The sequence below is a fragment of the Mesoplodon mirus genome, assembly GCF_964341445.2.
Source record: "Mesoplodon mirus genome assembly, chromosome: 8".
Taxonomy (NCBI): Eukaryota; Metazoa; Chordata; class Mammalia; order Artiodactyla; family Ziphiidae; genus Mesoplodon; species Mesoplodon mirus.
Window position 1 is genome coordinate 31861043 of NC_138984.1, and position 16321 is coordinate 31877363.

The 16321-nt window shown below is 39.2% G+C and overlaps 1 protein-coding gene and 1 pseudogene across 3 annotated transcripts in view; both read right to left on the reverse strand.

The window, feature by feature from the left end:
• The window catches only part of PARD3B (par-3 family cell polarity regulator beta), a 1069130-nt gene that overhangs the window by 868845 nt on the left and 183964 nt on the right, over positions 1 to 16321 (reverse strand). The gene's annotated exons all lie outside the window — the stretch shown is intronic.
• LOC309809782 (large ribosomal subunit protein P1-like) lies at positions 13654 to 15597 on the reverse strand (annotated as a pseudogene). Its single transcript has one exon. The product of its transcript is annotated as a large ribosomal subunit protein P1-like (transcript).

Below are 16321 nucleotides of genomic sequence, written 5' to 3' on the forward strand. Positions count from 1 at the left end.
TTATTTGTTAAATCCTGATTCACTGCATGTCTTTTTGTTGGTTGTAAATTCTTTTTTAGAATGAAGAAAAGCACAAATTAAGAAATGAAGAAAGGGTGGAGTCAAGACAGCAGTGTGGGAAGATGTGGAGTTAGCATCTCCCCACAACTAGGGCACCTGCTGGCCACTGGTGGGGGACTGATGCCCAAGGAGACGGGAGGAACCCCAGAGGGAACCGGTTGTGAGGGTCCATGGGGGCATAGGAAGGAGGCCGAGAGGAGAACAGGAGAGGCAGGTGGGGGGGCCCTCCCAGACCCCAGACTGGAGGAGCAGGAGAGGAGAGAAGGGTGTTTTCCCTGCTCACTTGAGCCCAGGAAGCCTGCTGGGCTCCCAGGAGAGGTCCCCTGCCCTCTGGGACCAGGGGTGGGGGGCACGCCTGGGCCCCTTCCGTTCCTTGAGCCTAAGGCCCACCCCCCACAGCCCCCAGGACCTTTCCCGGCCCTGTGGGTCCTGAGCAGTGGCCCCATCCACTCCCCAAACCTCACCCTTGTTTAGGCCCCGCCCTCCACAATCAAGGCCTTCCCCCCACTTTTTCGCCCCCCCTCTTTTTTACTCTTGTGGTACTGATGTACCTTCCGCTTGTTGATTCATCTATATTTTTATTTTTACATTCTTTCTAACATGTCTGTTACTTTCCTAGTCTAATTTTCTTACTTTGTTACTGTTCGGTTTTTTTGTTTGTTTTTTTTGTTTGTTTGTTTTTTTGCCACCCCATATGGCTTGCAGGATCCTGGTTCACGAGCCCAGGGTCAGGCAGAAGCTCCTGAAGTGGGAGCTCTGAATCCGAACCACTGGACTCACAGAGAACCTCAGAACCCAGGGAATATTCATCGTAGTGAGGTCTCACAGAGTTCCTCATCTCAGCAATAAGACCCAGCTCTACCCAATAGCCTATAAACTCCAGAGGTGGAAGTCTCAGGCCAAACAAGTAGTAAAACAGAAACACAATCCCACTCATAAAAAAAAAAAAAAAAAAAAAAAAAAGATGGCAAAAAAATATGTCACAGATGAAGGAGCAAGGTAAAAACCTACAAGACCAAATAAATGATGAGGAAATAGGAAACCTACCTGAAAAAGAATTCAGAGTAATGACAGCAAAGATGATCCAGAATCTCGAAAATAGAATGGAAGCATGAATTGAGAAAATACAAGAAATGTTTAACAAAGATCTAGAAGAACTAAAAAACAAACAAACAGATATAACAACACAATAACTGAAATGAAAAATACACAAGAAGGAATCAATAACAATAACTGAGGCAGAAGAACGAATAAGTAAGCTGGAAGACAAACTGGTGGAAATAGCTGTCTAGGAGCAGAATAAAGGAAAAAGAATGAAAAGAATTGAAGGCAATCTCAGAGACCTCTGGTACAACACTAAATGCACCAGCATTCGAATTATAGGGGTCCTAAAAGAAGAACAGGAAAAGAAAGGGTCTGAGAAAATATTTGAAGAGATTAGAGTCGAAAACTTCCCTAACATGGGAAGGGAAATAGTCACCCATGTCCAGTAAGCACACAGAGTCCCATACAGGATAAACCCTAGGAAAACCACACAAAGACACATATTAATCAAACTAACAAAAATTAAATTCAAAGAAAAAATATTAAACGCAGCAAGGGAAAAACAAAGTATAACATACAAAGGAATCCCCATAAGGATATCAGCTGATTTTTCAGCAGAAACTCTATAAGCCAGAAGGTAGTGGCACAATATATTCAAAGTGATGAAAGGAAAAAACCTACAACCAAGATTACTCTACCCAGCAAAGACCTCATTCAGATTCAATGGAGAAGTCAAAAGCTTTTCAGACAAGCAACAGCTAAGAGAATTTAGCACCACCAAACCAGTTTTACAACAAATGCTAAAGAAACTTCTCTAAGTGGGAAACACAAGAGAAGAAAAAGACGCAAAAAAACAAACCTAAAACAATTAAGAAAATAGTAATAGGAACATACATATAGATAATAACCTTGAATGTAAATGGATTAAATGTCCCAACCAAAAGACACAGACTGGCTGAATGGATACAAAAACAAGACCCATATATATGCCGTCTACAAGAGACCCACTTAAGACCTAGGGACATATACAGACTAAAAGTGAGGGGATGGAAAAAGATATGCCATGCAAATGGAAATCAAAAGAAAGCTGGAGTAGCAATACTTACATCAGATAAAATAGACTTTAAAATAAAGACTGTTACAAGAGACAAAGAAGGACACTACATAATAACCAAAGGATCAATCCAAGAAGAAGATATAACACTTATAAATGTTTATGCACCCAATAGAGGAGCACCTCTCAATACATAAGGCAAATGCTAACAACCATGAAAGGAGAAATCGACAGTAACACAATAATAGTAGGGGACTTTAACACCCCTCTTACACCAATGGACAAATCATCCAAAATGAAAATAAATAAGGAAACACAAGCTTTAAATGACACAACAGACCAGACAGATCTAATTGATATTTATAGAACATTCCACCCCAAAGTGGCAGAATACACTTTCTTCTCAAATGCACACAGAACATTCTCCAGGATAGATCACATCCTGGGTCACAAATCAAGCTTTGGAAAATTTAAGAAAATTGAAAGTGTATCAAGCATCTTTTCTGACCACAATACTATGAGATTGGAAATCAATTACAGGAAAAAAACTGTAAAAAATACAAATACATGGAGGCTAAACAGTGCACTACTACATAACCAAGATATCACTGAAGAAATCAAAGAAGAAATAAAAAATACATGGAAACAAGTAACAAAAACATGACAATCCAAAACCTGTGGAACAGAGCAAAAGCAGTTCTAAGAGGGAAGTTTATAGCAATTCAATCTCACCTAAAGAAACAAGACAAATCTCAAATAAACAATCAAACCCTACAGTTAAAATGACTAGAGAAAGAAGAACGAAGAAAACCCAAAGTCAGAAGGAAAGAAATCATAAAGATTAAAGCAGAAATAAATGAAATAGAAATGAAGAAAACAATAGCAAAGATCAATAAAACTAAAAGCTGGTTCTCTGAGAAGGTAAACCAAATTGATAAAACATTAGCCAGACTCATCAAGAAAAAAAGGGAGAGGACGCAAATCAATAAAATTAGAAATGAAAAAGGAGAAATCACAACTGACACTGCAGAAATACAAAGGTCTATAAGAGACTACTACAAACAACTATATGCCAATAAAACGGACAACCAGGAAGAAATGGACAAATTCTTGGAAAGGTACGATTTTCCAAGACTGCACCAGGAAGAGTAAGAAAATATAAACAGACTTATCACAAGTAATGAAATTGAAACCGTAATTTAAAATCTTCCAACAAACAAAAGTCCAGGACCAGATGGCTTCACAGGTGAATTCTATCAAACATTTAAAGAATAGCTAACGCCCATCCTTCTCAAACTCTTTCAAAAAACTTCAGAGGGTGAAACACTCCCAAATTCATTCTACGAAGCCACTATCACCCTGATACCAAAACTAGGAAAAGATATCACAAGAAAGGAAAATTATAGACCAATATCACTGGTGAACATAGATGCAAAAATCCTGAATACAAGCACATTAAAAGGATCATACACCATGATCAAGTTTTATCCCAGAGAGGCAAGGATTCTTCAATATACACAAATCAGTCAATGTGATACACCACATTAACAAATTAAGGAATAAAAACCATATGATCATCTCAATAGATGCAGAAAACGCTTTTGACAAAATTCAACACCCATTTATGACAAAAACTGTCCAGAAGATGGGCATAGAGGAAACCCACCTCAACATAATGAAGGCCATATATGACAAGCACACAGCAAGCATCATATTCAATGGTGAAAAACTGAAAGCATCTCCAATAAGATCAGCAACAAGATCTTGCCACTCTTATTCAACATAGTTTTGGAAGTCGTAGCCACAGCAATCACAGAAGAAAAGGAAATAAAAGGAATACAAAATGGAAAATAAGATGTAACACTGTCACTGTTTGCAGAGGACATGATACTATACATAGAAAATCCTAAGGATGCCACCAGAAAACTAGTAGAACTAATCAATGAATTTGGTAAGGTTGCAGGATACAAAATTAATGCACAGAAATCTCTTGCATTCCTATGCACTAATGATGAAAAATCTGAAAGAGAAATTAAGGAAACACTCCCATTTATCATTGCAACAAAAAGAATAAAATACCCAGAAATAAACCTGCCTAAGGAGGCGAAAGACTTGTACTCAGAAAACTATAAAACACTGACGAAAGAAATCAAAGATGACATAAACAGATGGAGAGATATACCATGTTCTTGGATTAGAAGAATCAATATTGTGAAAATGACTATACTACCCAAAGCAATCTTCAGAGTCAGTGCAATCCCTATCAAACCACCAATGGCATTCTTCACAGAATTAGAACAAAAAATCTTACAATTCATATAGAAACACAAAAGACCCCGAACAGCCAAAGCCATCTTGAAAAAGAAAAAGAGAACTGGAGGAATCAGGCTCCCAACTTCAAACTATACCACAAAGCTACAGTAATCAAGACAGTCTGGTACTGGCACAAAGACAGAAATATAGATCAATGGTACATTATAGAATGCCCAGAGATAAACCCACGCACATATGGGCACCTAATTTACGACAAAGGAGGCAAGAACATACAATGGAAAAAAGACGGCCTCTTCAATAAGTGGTGCTGGGAAAACTGGACAGATACATGGAAAAGAATGAAATTAGAACACTACCTAACACCAAACACAAAAATAAACTCCAAATGGATTAAAGACTTAAATGTAAGACCAGACACTATAAAACTTTGAGAGGAAAACATAGGAAAAACACTCTTTGACATAAACCACAGCAAGATCTTTTTTGACTCACTTCCTAGAGTAACAGAAATAAAAACAAAAATTAAAAAATGGGACTTTAACTTAAAAGCTTTTGAACAGCAAAGGAAACCATAAACAAGACAAAAAGACAACCCTCAGAATGGGAGAAGATATTTGCAAACGAAACAACAGACAAAGGATTAATCTCCAAAATACACAAACAGCTCATGGAGCTCAATATCAAAAAAACAAACAATCCAGTTAAAAAATGGGCAGAAGACCTAAATAGACATTTCACCAATGAAGACATACAGATGGCCAAGAGGCATATGAAAAGATGCTCAACATCACTAATTATTAGAGAAATGCAAATCAAAACTACAATGTGGTATCGCCTCATGCTGGTCAGAATGGCCATTATCAAAAAAGCTAGAAACAGTAAATGCTGGAAAGGGTGTGGTGAAAGGGAACCCTCCTCCTACCCCATTCCACTACTGGTGGGAATGTAAATTGATACAACCACTCTGAAAAACAGTATGGAGGTTCCTTAAAAAACTAAAATTAGAACTACCATATGACCCAGCAATCCCACTACTGGGCATATACCCTGAGAAAACCATAATTCAAAAAGAGTCATGTACCAAAATGTTCATTGCAGCTCTATTCACAATAGCCAGGACATGGAACCAACCTAAATGTCCATCAACAGATGAATGGATAAAGAAGATGTGGCACATATATACAATGGAATATTACTCAGCCATACAAGGAAAAGAAACTGAGTTATTTGTAATGAGGTGGATGGACCTAGAGTCTGTTATACAGAAGTGAAGTAAGTCAGAAAGAGAAAAACAAATACAGTATGCTAACACATATATATGGAACCTTAAAAAAAAAAAAAAAAAACATGGTACTGATGAACCTAGTTGCAGGGCAGGAATAAAGAGGTAGACGTAGAGAATGGACTTGAGGACATGGGGTGGGAGGGTGAAGCTGGGGCGAAGTGAGAGTAGCATCGACATATATACACTACCAAATGTAAATAGTTGGTTGGTGGGAAGCAGCCCCATAGCACAAGGAGATTGGCTCGGTGCTTTGCAATGACCTAGAGGGGTGGGATAGGGAGGATGGGAGGGAGGCTCAAGAGGGAGGGGATATGGGGACATGTGTATGCATATAGCTGATTCGCTTTGTTGTGCAACAGAAACTAACACGGTATTGTGAAGCAATTGTACTCCAATAAAGATCTATTAAAAAAAAATGAAGGAAGAAGAAAGCAAGAATCAGGGTGGGAGTGGGAGGTAAGTGGGGAGATTCAGTGAGTAAACAGTCCTGGCTTTACAGTCAGACATACCTGAGTTTAAATTCCATCTCCAGGATTTAACAACTATAGATAGAATCTTGAACACATTACTTATGCTGGCTCAACTTTCTTCATGGGTAAAATGATATTATCTACCTTGCAGGATTATTACAATTATTATAAATATATGCAAAATTGGTAACAATACTCAGCACAGAATAGGTGGCCATGAGATGTTAGCTATTGCTATTAATGCCTACATGGACAGCCCATTTAAGAGCCCCAACATTCAAGTTCCTTGCCCTTCTCCAAAGGAGTGACCATCAAGAGAAGGTCAATGGCCATGACTTGGACCCTGGCATTGCTCCAACATCATCAGCACTGGAATTCCATCTTCTATCCTCCAACCTCTTTTTATTACTACCTGTGAGCTTGGAGCATGAAGACCCTTGATGTTTTTCAAAGCTTTCCAGGTCCCCAAAGTTTCTACCCCCTTCCTGTTTTCATTTCCTTTCTTACTCAGACTGGACCTCACAACTCAGAACTTCAAATTTCTCACTTGATAATTATCTTTTCTCAAACTTTGTCCTTCTGTTCTGTTGCAGCTGACTGAACAGCCCACCCTGGATTAATCAGTCACCTGTTTTTCCTGCTTTTGAAGGGCAAGTGCCAAGTTCTGGGGAGAGTGGAGCACAGCAGTACCCCCTGGACAGATATTGGATTTTCAGCTTCAGAAATCTTTTAGCTCACTCATGGCTCTATTCCACACCTCAGTCACCATACACATCACCATTTTCTTTCAGGTCCCATCCCATCCTACCACTTTTATCTGGCACCCTTGCCTCTACTCTGGAATTAAGCTTGCCACCTCTCCAAACTTGGACATGCAGTCATCCTGATCCTCCCTGGTCTGAGATAACACTGTCTCTTCTGTCCAAGGCCAGCAGCTACATCTGACTGGCCCTGGACTTCTCTCTTTCTGAATCCCCTTGGACCTTGCTTCAGCCATTAAACTTTCTCTTTCACATTCTTTCAGCTGCTTCCTCTCAGTTTCTCATTCCTCACTGATTAAAAACATTCAGTTGTCTCTCCCATCCTGAAAGACAAGAGCTCTCAGTTTGAAACTGGCAATCAATCGTTAGGAAAATGTAATGTAAAATTCAAAAGGTTTATATCAATTAAACCGCAAACCCTGGGTTTTCTTTCTTTGTTTTGGCCCAGCTTGAATCTGAGCAGATATGACCTAACAGTAGAATAGGGCTACTGAGGGACCACCCTGAATTTTACTGTAAACCCCAATCCTATCCACAGTGTGTTGGGTGGGGGGGGGATATGTAATACAAGTCGGGCCAATCTGAGTAACTCTTCTGGTTACTGGTACAAAGATCTTAATTCAGTCAGGCCTGGTCTTGAGAAAGAAGGTAATTTTAGAATTCAGTTACTCTGGTTTAGCTATCCTTTCCAAAAACAACTGCAAAGTGGAGAAAAGAATGGAGCAGACATAGGGATAGAAAAAGACACCACACGTGCCTTCCCAATAATTTACTTCCCTTTGCAAGGTCCAGGTTTATAATTGCCTGCCCTTGGGTTCTGTCAGACACCCTGAAGTAAGGCTGTGCTTAAGACAGCCCTAGTTGATAGTTATTACAACCGAAGAGTCCAAGCACTTCTCAATGAAAGAAGCGAGGACTTCACGCTCTCTGTTGCCTCATCCATACTATCCCTTCTGAAACGTCAGGTGAAGGGGACAGGAAAGAACCTGACAATGGTCTAAGAGTACCTTACAGGTGGTATCTAAGTAGAGAGACCCATGAGAGTAATTAAGAGTGAGAATGTGTGGGAAAGGAAGAGTATGATGATATATAAGAAAAAAACAACTTGAAAGCCCACTTAGGAAGCTATGGGGAGAAACAATAAAAAGAAAGTCAGAAGCCCAAATGAGTTTTCTAGTTAAAAAAAAAAAAAGTCTGGTGAAGTCCTTGCCAGTTCGTACAAAGCCGTGAAAGCAATACAGCAAGATATTTTTTTCCTTCCATGTGCACATGATGAGAAACCTTACCAGTAAATGCCATAGTACACAACTTAATAACAGCATGTTTTTCAAGACATGTATATGCAGTCTATCCTAGTTTAGAGTTGTTTAAGATCCTTCCCATTTGAAATTAAGTGGAACATTTAGAGCAAAGAACCATAAAATAAAGATCAACTTAAAAAATCTATAAGCAATTATGAATTTCAAAAAAGAGATCAATATTTAACTATAAAAATATAAAACAAAAATCAACCCAGAGCAGTAGCAAAAAAAAAAAAAAAAAAAAAAAAATCCTATTTCCAAGCAGCTCTCAAAAAATCTCAAACTAAATTAACAAAGCCAACATTGATTCTCTTAACCAGTATTTGCTGCACATCTACTATGGGTACATATACAAAAGCTAAAGATAATTTCAGCACAGTCTTTAAAAATATTATGAATAACTAAGTTATGTTCCAAAAATCAATGAAGAAATAAATTTAAAACACGGTTAACTTACTCAAAGCATGCTGCTTCTCAATTACTGCAAAGTGTGGAATTCCAGAGACAAAATCTGAGAAAAAGCTTTGTAAGTGGAAACAATGTAAGTGCAATCTCCTACTCCGTGAAACAATGTTATTATGTTCCTGAAGAAAGCAACTGATGCCTCTCTTTAGATGGACACCACCTCCACATTTAAACTAACAGTATTAACAACTGCATTCTACATATTATAACACTATCATACATTTCAGGGCTATAATGGATGGCATACAGTTTTGTAATAAAGTTAGTGACAATTGTGGCAAAAGTAGCAATCATCAAAAAGTCATCTTATTTTACTGCAGGAGTGAGTTTACAGAGGTCTGAAAGCAAGGGTGGTTCTCAACAGTCAGGAGATTGAATCAACCAAGCAAAGGACAGCGAATCAACCTCCCCTTATGCCTGAAAGGGAACAGTCCCGACTAAAACCACATGGCACAGCATCAGCTTCTGCTGTATTCCCATTCAGCTGCTCTGATGATGTCCTCAGCTAAGCTCCCAGCACAATTTAAATATTGATACCTAGGTCCTACTCCACCCCTTTCTCTTTACATTCTTTCCACCGCTTGTCCTTCAATCTTCAGCTCCATAGAGTTCTACCCTGATCTACTTCTCTCTTCATTATGTGGCCCTTCTGTCTCAAAATCTGCAGGCATATTTTTTTAATTAATATGCAGAATCAAGAAAAATGTATGTCAATATCTATATACACAAACACTTGTATGTAATACAGATAACTGTTTAAAATAATACTGTCTTTTACACAGATAATACTTATGCAGAAGAATCAGGTGGCAGAATTTGTTACAGGCTAACACCAACTGCAAAAATCTTACACGGTAGTTATTAGACTTATGCATATCCCCTGCATGGCTTGTTAAAACCCAGACTGCTGGAACACAAGCCCAGAGTTTTGGCGTAAGCAGAACTAGACTGAGGCCTAAGAACACGCATTTGTAACAAATTCCCAGGTAATAATACTGAAGCTCTTGGATCCACAGACCACGTTGAGAACCTCTGGACTCTGAGTGTCGTCAACATCACTTAATCCTATTATTCTAGTTCAGGTGTTCCTTGGGAAAAGAGTGGTTTTCACAGAAGCTCAGTACATAATGAGGAGAAAGAACAGTAATGGTTGGGAGGAGGAACAGGATTTACCTGGAGCCACATGGTTTATGTCCCTCCTGGGAAAGCCCCCTAAATCCACTTTACATTGTATCTGCTAATTGTCAGGAAGCCTAATGTAAACGCAAAAATGGAAGGTCAACCCAGCAGATTCTTCGAGATTTATTCTCTCAAGTTAGTAAGAATAAACATGGTCTTGGGCTTCCCTGGTGGCACAGTAGTTGAGAGTCCGCCTGCCGATGCAGGGGACACAGGCTCGTGCCCCAGTCCGGGAGGATCCCACATGCCGCGGAGCAGCTGGGCCCGTGAGCCATGGCCACTGAGCCTGCACGTCCGGAGCCTGTGCTCCTCAACGGGAGAGGCCACAACAGTGAGAGGCCCGTGTACTGCAGAAAAAATTTTTTTAATTTAAAAAATAAAAAATAAATAAAAATAAATAAACACGGTCTTAATAGCCCAAAGGATAGTGGGAGAATACGGGGCTTGAAGCTTAAACAAAACACTACAAATGTCAGGAAATACTGAATAATGAGCTAGGTGTATCATCAGGGGTTTTGTATGGCAGGTGGCTGTTCTAACACATTTCTGTTAGCTCAAGACCCATGAAGATGTATGTGAATGGAGTCTTAATTTCCTGAGGTTTTTTCATAGGAGTAAATACAGAACCCAGTATCATCAGGTCTCAGTCTAGGTAACACAAAAACAAGTTCTCCCTTTCCTTTCTGTAAGAAATCCAAGAACAGGGGAAATATAATTTGATTCTATAAAACTTTTTTTCCCTTTCTTTTATATCACTATTTAATTTCCTACCTTCCTATTTCCAAAAGCTGGTAGGTAGCTTCTCTACAAAATTCTAACATTAGGTAGTTCATTAGTGCTACCACAGGAACATAGCAAACCCTATCATATTTAATTATGCTGTAATCTTCTTAATGGTAAAAAAAAAAACCTATCCATTATTCAAATCTGTGCCAATTATTTCAAAATGAAGTACAAATGCTACTTAGCTATGATTAATATATATGTAATATATATTTTTCCATCCATCCAAGAATCTAAATTTTATAATATAGAAGTCATAGTTACTTTTTCTCTGGAGACAAAACCATATCTTAGAATATCAGAACACACTTTAAGATAGTTTACAAAATGCCAACTATCAAACACAGAAAATAATGTTGGGTCATATCTTATTTAAAATGTGAAAAAACAATTTTTAGATGAGCACTTCAGTTGTGCTGGGAGCCTAGAGCTGTCATGTATGAAAAATTTGACTACTGAGGGCACCATCCTATGAGGAAGTTCAAGTCACTTGAAGAGGGCGTGTGTAGGCACCCCGATTGACAGTCCCAGCTGAGCCCAACCTTGGAGTCATCACAGCCCAGATACAAATGTGAGAGTGAACAGGCCTCCAGATGATTTTAGGGTTCAGCCTTTCAAGTCACCCTTGACTGTAGAATCCTTCCCAGCTGAGGCCCCAGACATCATGGAGCAGAGACAAGGTATCACTTCTGTGGCCCACCGGAATTCTTGAACCACTGAATCCACAGCATAACAAACTGGTTTTTGTTTTATATTATTATGGTTGGGTAGGCTCATTAGCAGGAATAGATATTTGGAGCATGCTAGCAGTAACGTTATAGCTGGATTTGATTTAATATAGACCAATTTTGAAAAAAAAAGTGGTAAACACTTAAGAAGAATTAAACTTTAGGGAAGCTATACAAAGAACTACAGAGCACTGTATATTTCTTTTAAAATGTTCATATTTCTATATGCGTTAGGATTACAGAACAGAGCTGAGAAGTTTTTTTCTTAAAAATGCCTGCCTTCTTGGGCCTCCCTGGTGGCGCAGTGGTTGAGAGTCCGCCTGCCGATGCAGGGGATACGGGTTCGTGCCCCGGTCTGGGAGGATCCCATATGCCGCGGAGCGGCTGGGCCCGTGAGCCATGGCCGCTGGGCCTGCGCATCCGGAGCCTGTGCTCCGCAACGGGAGAGGCCACAACAGTGAGAGGCCCGCATACCGCAAAAAAAAAAAAAAAAAAAAAAATAAAATGTTCATATTTCTATATGCGTTAGGATTACAGAACAGAGCTGAGAAGTTTTTTTCTTAAAAATGCCTGCCTTCTTGGGCCTCCCTGGTGGCGCAGTGGTTGAGAGTCCGCCTGCCGATGCAGGGGATACGGGTTCGTGCCCCGGTCTGGGAGGATCCCATATGCCGCGGAGCGGCTGGGCCCGTGAGCCATGGCCGCTGGGCCTGCGCATCCGGAGCCTGTGCTCCGCAACGGGAGAGGCCACAACAGTGAGAGGCCCGCATACCGCAAAAAGAAAAAAAAAAAAAAAAAAAAAAAATGCCTGCCTTCTTACATAATATCAAAACCAAAAGATTTTTGTAATCAGAATGTTTCTCCATTATTAAAAATATAGATAAAATAGGTAATTTATCATTACAGAAAATATTTTATCTCCTAGAAATCAAAGTAAAATTCTGGGAATAATCCCAGTGATACTCACTCTTGTATAATCTCCCCTCTGAGTACAGGTGGGTCCTATGCAGGCGGTGACATATCATTTCTATAATTATTTTATGTTCTATGGCACAGTTGACCTTAAGATATTTTCTAGTGTGCCTAGTCACACCAGTCCTTTAAAAGCAGAAAGTTTTCTCCTGATGGTAGCAGAAGAGGAAGTCATAGGTGAAGTATGAAAAAAAATTTTGATGTTGCTGGTCTGCAGGTGGAGGGGAACATGTAAGAGAGAGTGCAGGTGGCCTCTAGGATCAGAGAGCTACCCCTGGCTGACAGCCAGCAAGGACAGAAGGACCTCAGAACCAAAACAACCCCCATGACCTGAATTCTTCCAACAGAGCTTCCCAGGTAAGAGCTCAGCCTGGCTCAACCTTGTGAGAACCTAATCAGAGAAACCAGTTCAGTCTGCCCAGACTGCTGATCTACAAAACTGTGGGCTAATAACCTGGTCTTGTTTTAAGTAGTGAAGTTTGAGATAATTTGTTAGGCAGCAACTAGCCTTGGATTTTAAATCTACTTTTCTATATGGAATTGATGAGGTTAAAGTTTTAAAGTCTATCCTTTAACTTGCTGTGATTTCTTTAATTAAGCTAAGTTAAAAATAAATGTTAGTTTCTGACAAAAAAATTAATTATAGTATTCAAAGACATTCCCCTCTATGAAGAAATTCAAAGATATTCCCCTCTTAGTACACTATGGATCTGAGATTTGGAAAAGTGAGAAAAAGAGGGATGTGTCTTCTTAACTGAGCATGTCTTTTAAGAACTAGAAGCTTCAGAGTTTGAAACATACTACTTTTCAGAACTCTGCTTCCAAAATGGAGAGTACAGATCTTATGTTTCAACTTTTTAATCAAAAATTTTAAGCACATAGAAGAGTAAAATGAATGCTGATATAACCACTACCTGGATTGAACTTAACTAATGTTCTGCGATAGTTGCTTCATCCATGTGTTGGTGTGTATCATTCCTTTATTTCTGAACCAAAGTAAGTTGGAGACTACAGGTACTACACCATGCTTCTCCTAAGAACATTCCGGTCATAACCACAATATTATCATCACACAAAAAGTCAATGAAATTCCATTTTGTCTAGTGGCCCATTCATATTTTCAAATTTTCCCATTTGCCCTAAAGATTCTTTCATATATTTTATAACTTTTCTTTTATTATGACTATAACCTAATCAGAATCCAATCAAGTTTCACACATTGCATTTGGTTGTCTTTTTTGACTCTTTAAATCTACAATTGTTTCCCTAGTTCTCCTGGGTTTTTCTTTTTCTTTTCTTCTTTTTTTTTTTTTTGCAAAGAACTCAGCTTTTTATTGAACGTGCTACTAAAGAGGTTTGGTCAAAAAGACCAAAGCCCATGTCGTCATCAGACTCTTCAGATTCTTCTTTCTTTGCTTCCACTTTCTTCTCCTCAGCTGGGGCAGCAGTGGTGGAGGGCGCAGGACCTCCTGCTGGTGTAGCACCAGCTGCTGGGGCAGGTCCACCTGCCCCCATGTTTCAGATGAGGCTCCTGATGTTGACATTGGCCAAAGCCTTTGCAAACAAGCCTGGCCAGAAAGGTTCAACATTTACACCAGCTGCTTTAATGAGGGCACTGATCTTATCCTCTGTGACCGTCACCTCATCGTCGTGCAGGATGAGGGCCGAGTAGATGCAGGCGAGCTCCAAGACGGAGGCCATGGTGCAGGCGAGGGCTAGGCAGTGCCTGCCGGGCACGGTGCTAGTCGCCGGATGAAGTGAGGGCCTCACCCCAACGCGGCCTTAGCTTCCTCGGAAGGACCGAGCACCTTAGCGGAAGCTGAGGAAAAGGATCTCCTGGGTTTTTCTGATGTAAGTCTTTGAAGAGTCCAGTCCAACTGTCTTGTACAATGTCCTATATTTAGAATTCGGGCAAATTATTTACTTATGTCAATGAATGTGTTCCTCTACCCCTCATATTTCCTGTAAATTGGAAATTAGATTTAGAGTTTAGCTTGGTTCAGATTCCATTTAAGTACTGTGGGCAAGAACATTTCATTGAGGTGCACATCAATGAAGCTCAGGTTACCTACTGCTGGTGATACATATTTTGATGACAAGCATGGGTGCCACAGGAAAGGCACATTTTAGCCAATAAAAGCAGTCAACAGTTTGCAGAGCAATCTTTGTACATGTCTTGTTTTCCTACAACCTCTCCAAATGGTTTTTAGCAGCATCGATGACTCTTGATTGAATTAATTGCTACTTTTGGATTTTCAAAATAATCTTATAAATGCTGTAATTCCTCCTAAATGTGTAGTTGGCAGACTACTGTCTTTCTGTTTTTTCTTTTGGGGGTTATGTTTTCATTTTGTTCAATCCTCTCCTTTTTTATTTTCAAGCACAACTACATTCTTATTTTTGAACAGCTTTATTGAGGAATAATATACATACAATTCACCCATTTCAATGGTAAAGCTTGAGTTTGGACAAATGTATATAGTTGTGCAAACATCACCACAGTCAAGATATAGAACATGCCTACCGAACAGTTCCCTCCTATTCCTTTGCAGTTAATTCCCTCACTTCACCCCCAGAAGCCACTGATCTAATTTGCATGATTATAGTTTTGCCCTTTTAGAATTTCATTTAATGGAATCATATTACAGTATATAGTCTTTGGTGTCTGGCTTCTTTCACTTTGCAAAATGCTTTTTAGATTCACCCATTCTTCTGCGTGTAAAAAAGAGTTGCTCCATTTTATTGAGTAGAATTTCATTGTATAAATATAGCACAATTTGTTCATCTATTTACCAAGTGATGGACAGTAGGGTTGTTTCTAGTCTGGGGCTATTATGAGTATAGTTGCTATGAACATTCACATACAAGTATTTGTGTGAACATGTGTTTTATTTCTTTCGGGTAGATACTTAAGAATGGAATGGCTGAGCAAGCATAGGTTTAACCTAAAATGTCAGACTGTTTTCCAAAATGATTGTACCATTTTCTGAATTATCACCAGCAATGTGTGAGAGTTCCAGTTGTTCTGCACCTTTACCAATACTTTCTATTTTCACTTTTTAAATTTTAGCTGTTTTAATGAGTATAGGGGTATCACTGTAGTTTTTTTTTTTTTTTTTTTTTTTTTTGGCAGTACACGGGCCTCTCACTGTTGTGGCATCTCCGTGCGGAGCACAGGCTCCGGACGCGCAGGCTCAGCGGCCATGATCATGGGCCCGGCAGCTCCACGGCATGTGGGATCTTCCCGGACCGGGGCACGAACCCATGTCCCCTGCATCGGCAGGCGGACTCCCAACCACTGCGCCACCAGGGAAGCCCTCACTGTAGTTTTTAATTTGCAATTCTCTAATGGTTAGAGACTTTGATGTGCTTACTGGCTATCTTTATATCTTCTTTCCTGATGTGTCTGTTCAGATACTTCACTCATTTTTTAATTAGGATGAATTTTTATATAAAATAAGAGTTATTTGTATATGCCAGATAGTAAGTCCAATTTATCATTTTTTTCTTTTATGGTAAGAAATATTTGTCTAACCTAAAATTGAAAAAAATTTCTATGTTTTCTTCTAGAAATTTCATAAATCTATGATCCATTTAAAATAAATTTTTGTATACTGATAGAGTTGTTTTTGTATTTGCATATAAATATCCAATTTTACTAGCACCGTTTACTAGCCAGACTATCCTCTCCCCAACTTAATTGCCTGAGGGGTGGAGGCATTTATAAAAAATTAGTAGACATAAAGAAGGTCTCTTTCTGAGTTCTATTCACTGATCTATTTTTCTATCCTAATGTCATTATCACACTGTTTTTACATAAGTAGCTTAAGAAAATCTTGAAATCAGGTACTGTAAGTTCTCTTCAATTTTTCCCAAAATTGTTCTCACTATTCTAGCTTCTTTATATTTCCATTTAAATTTCAGAATTGGCTTATCAATTCCTACCAA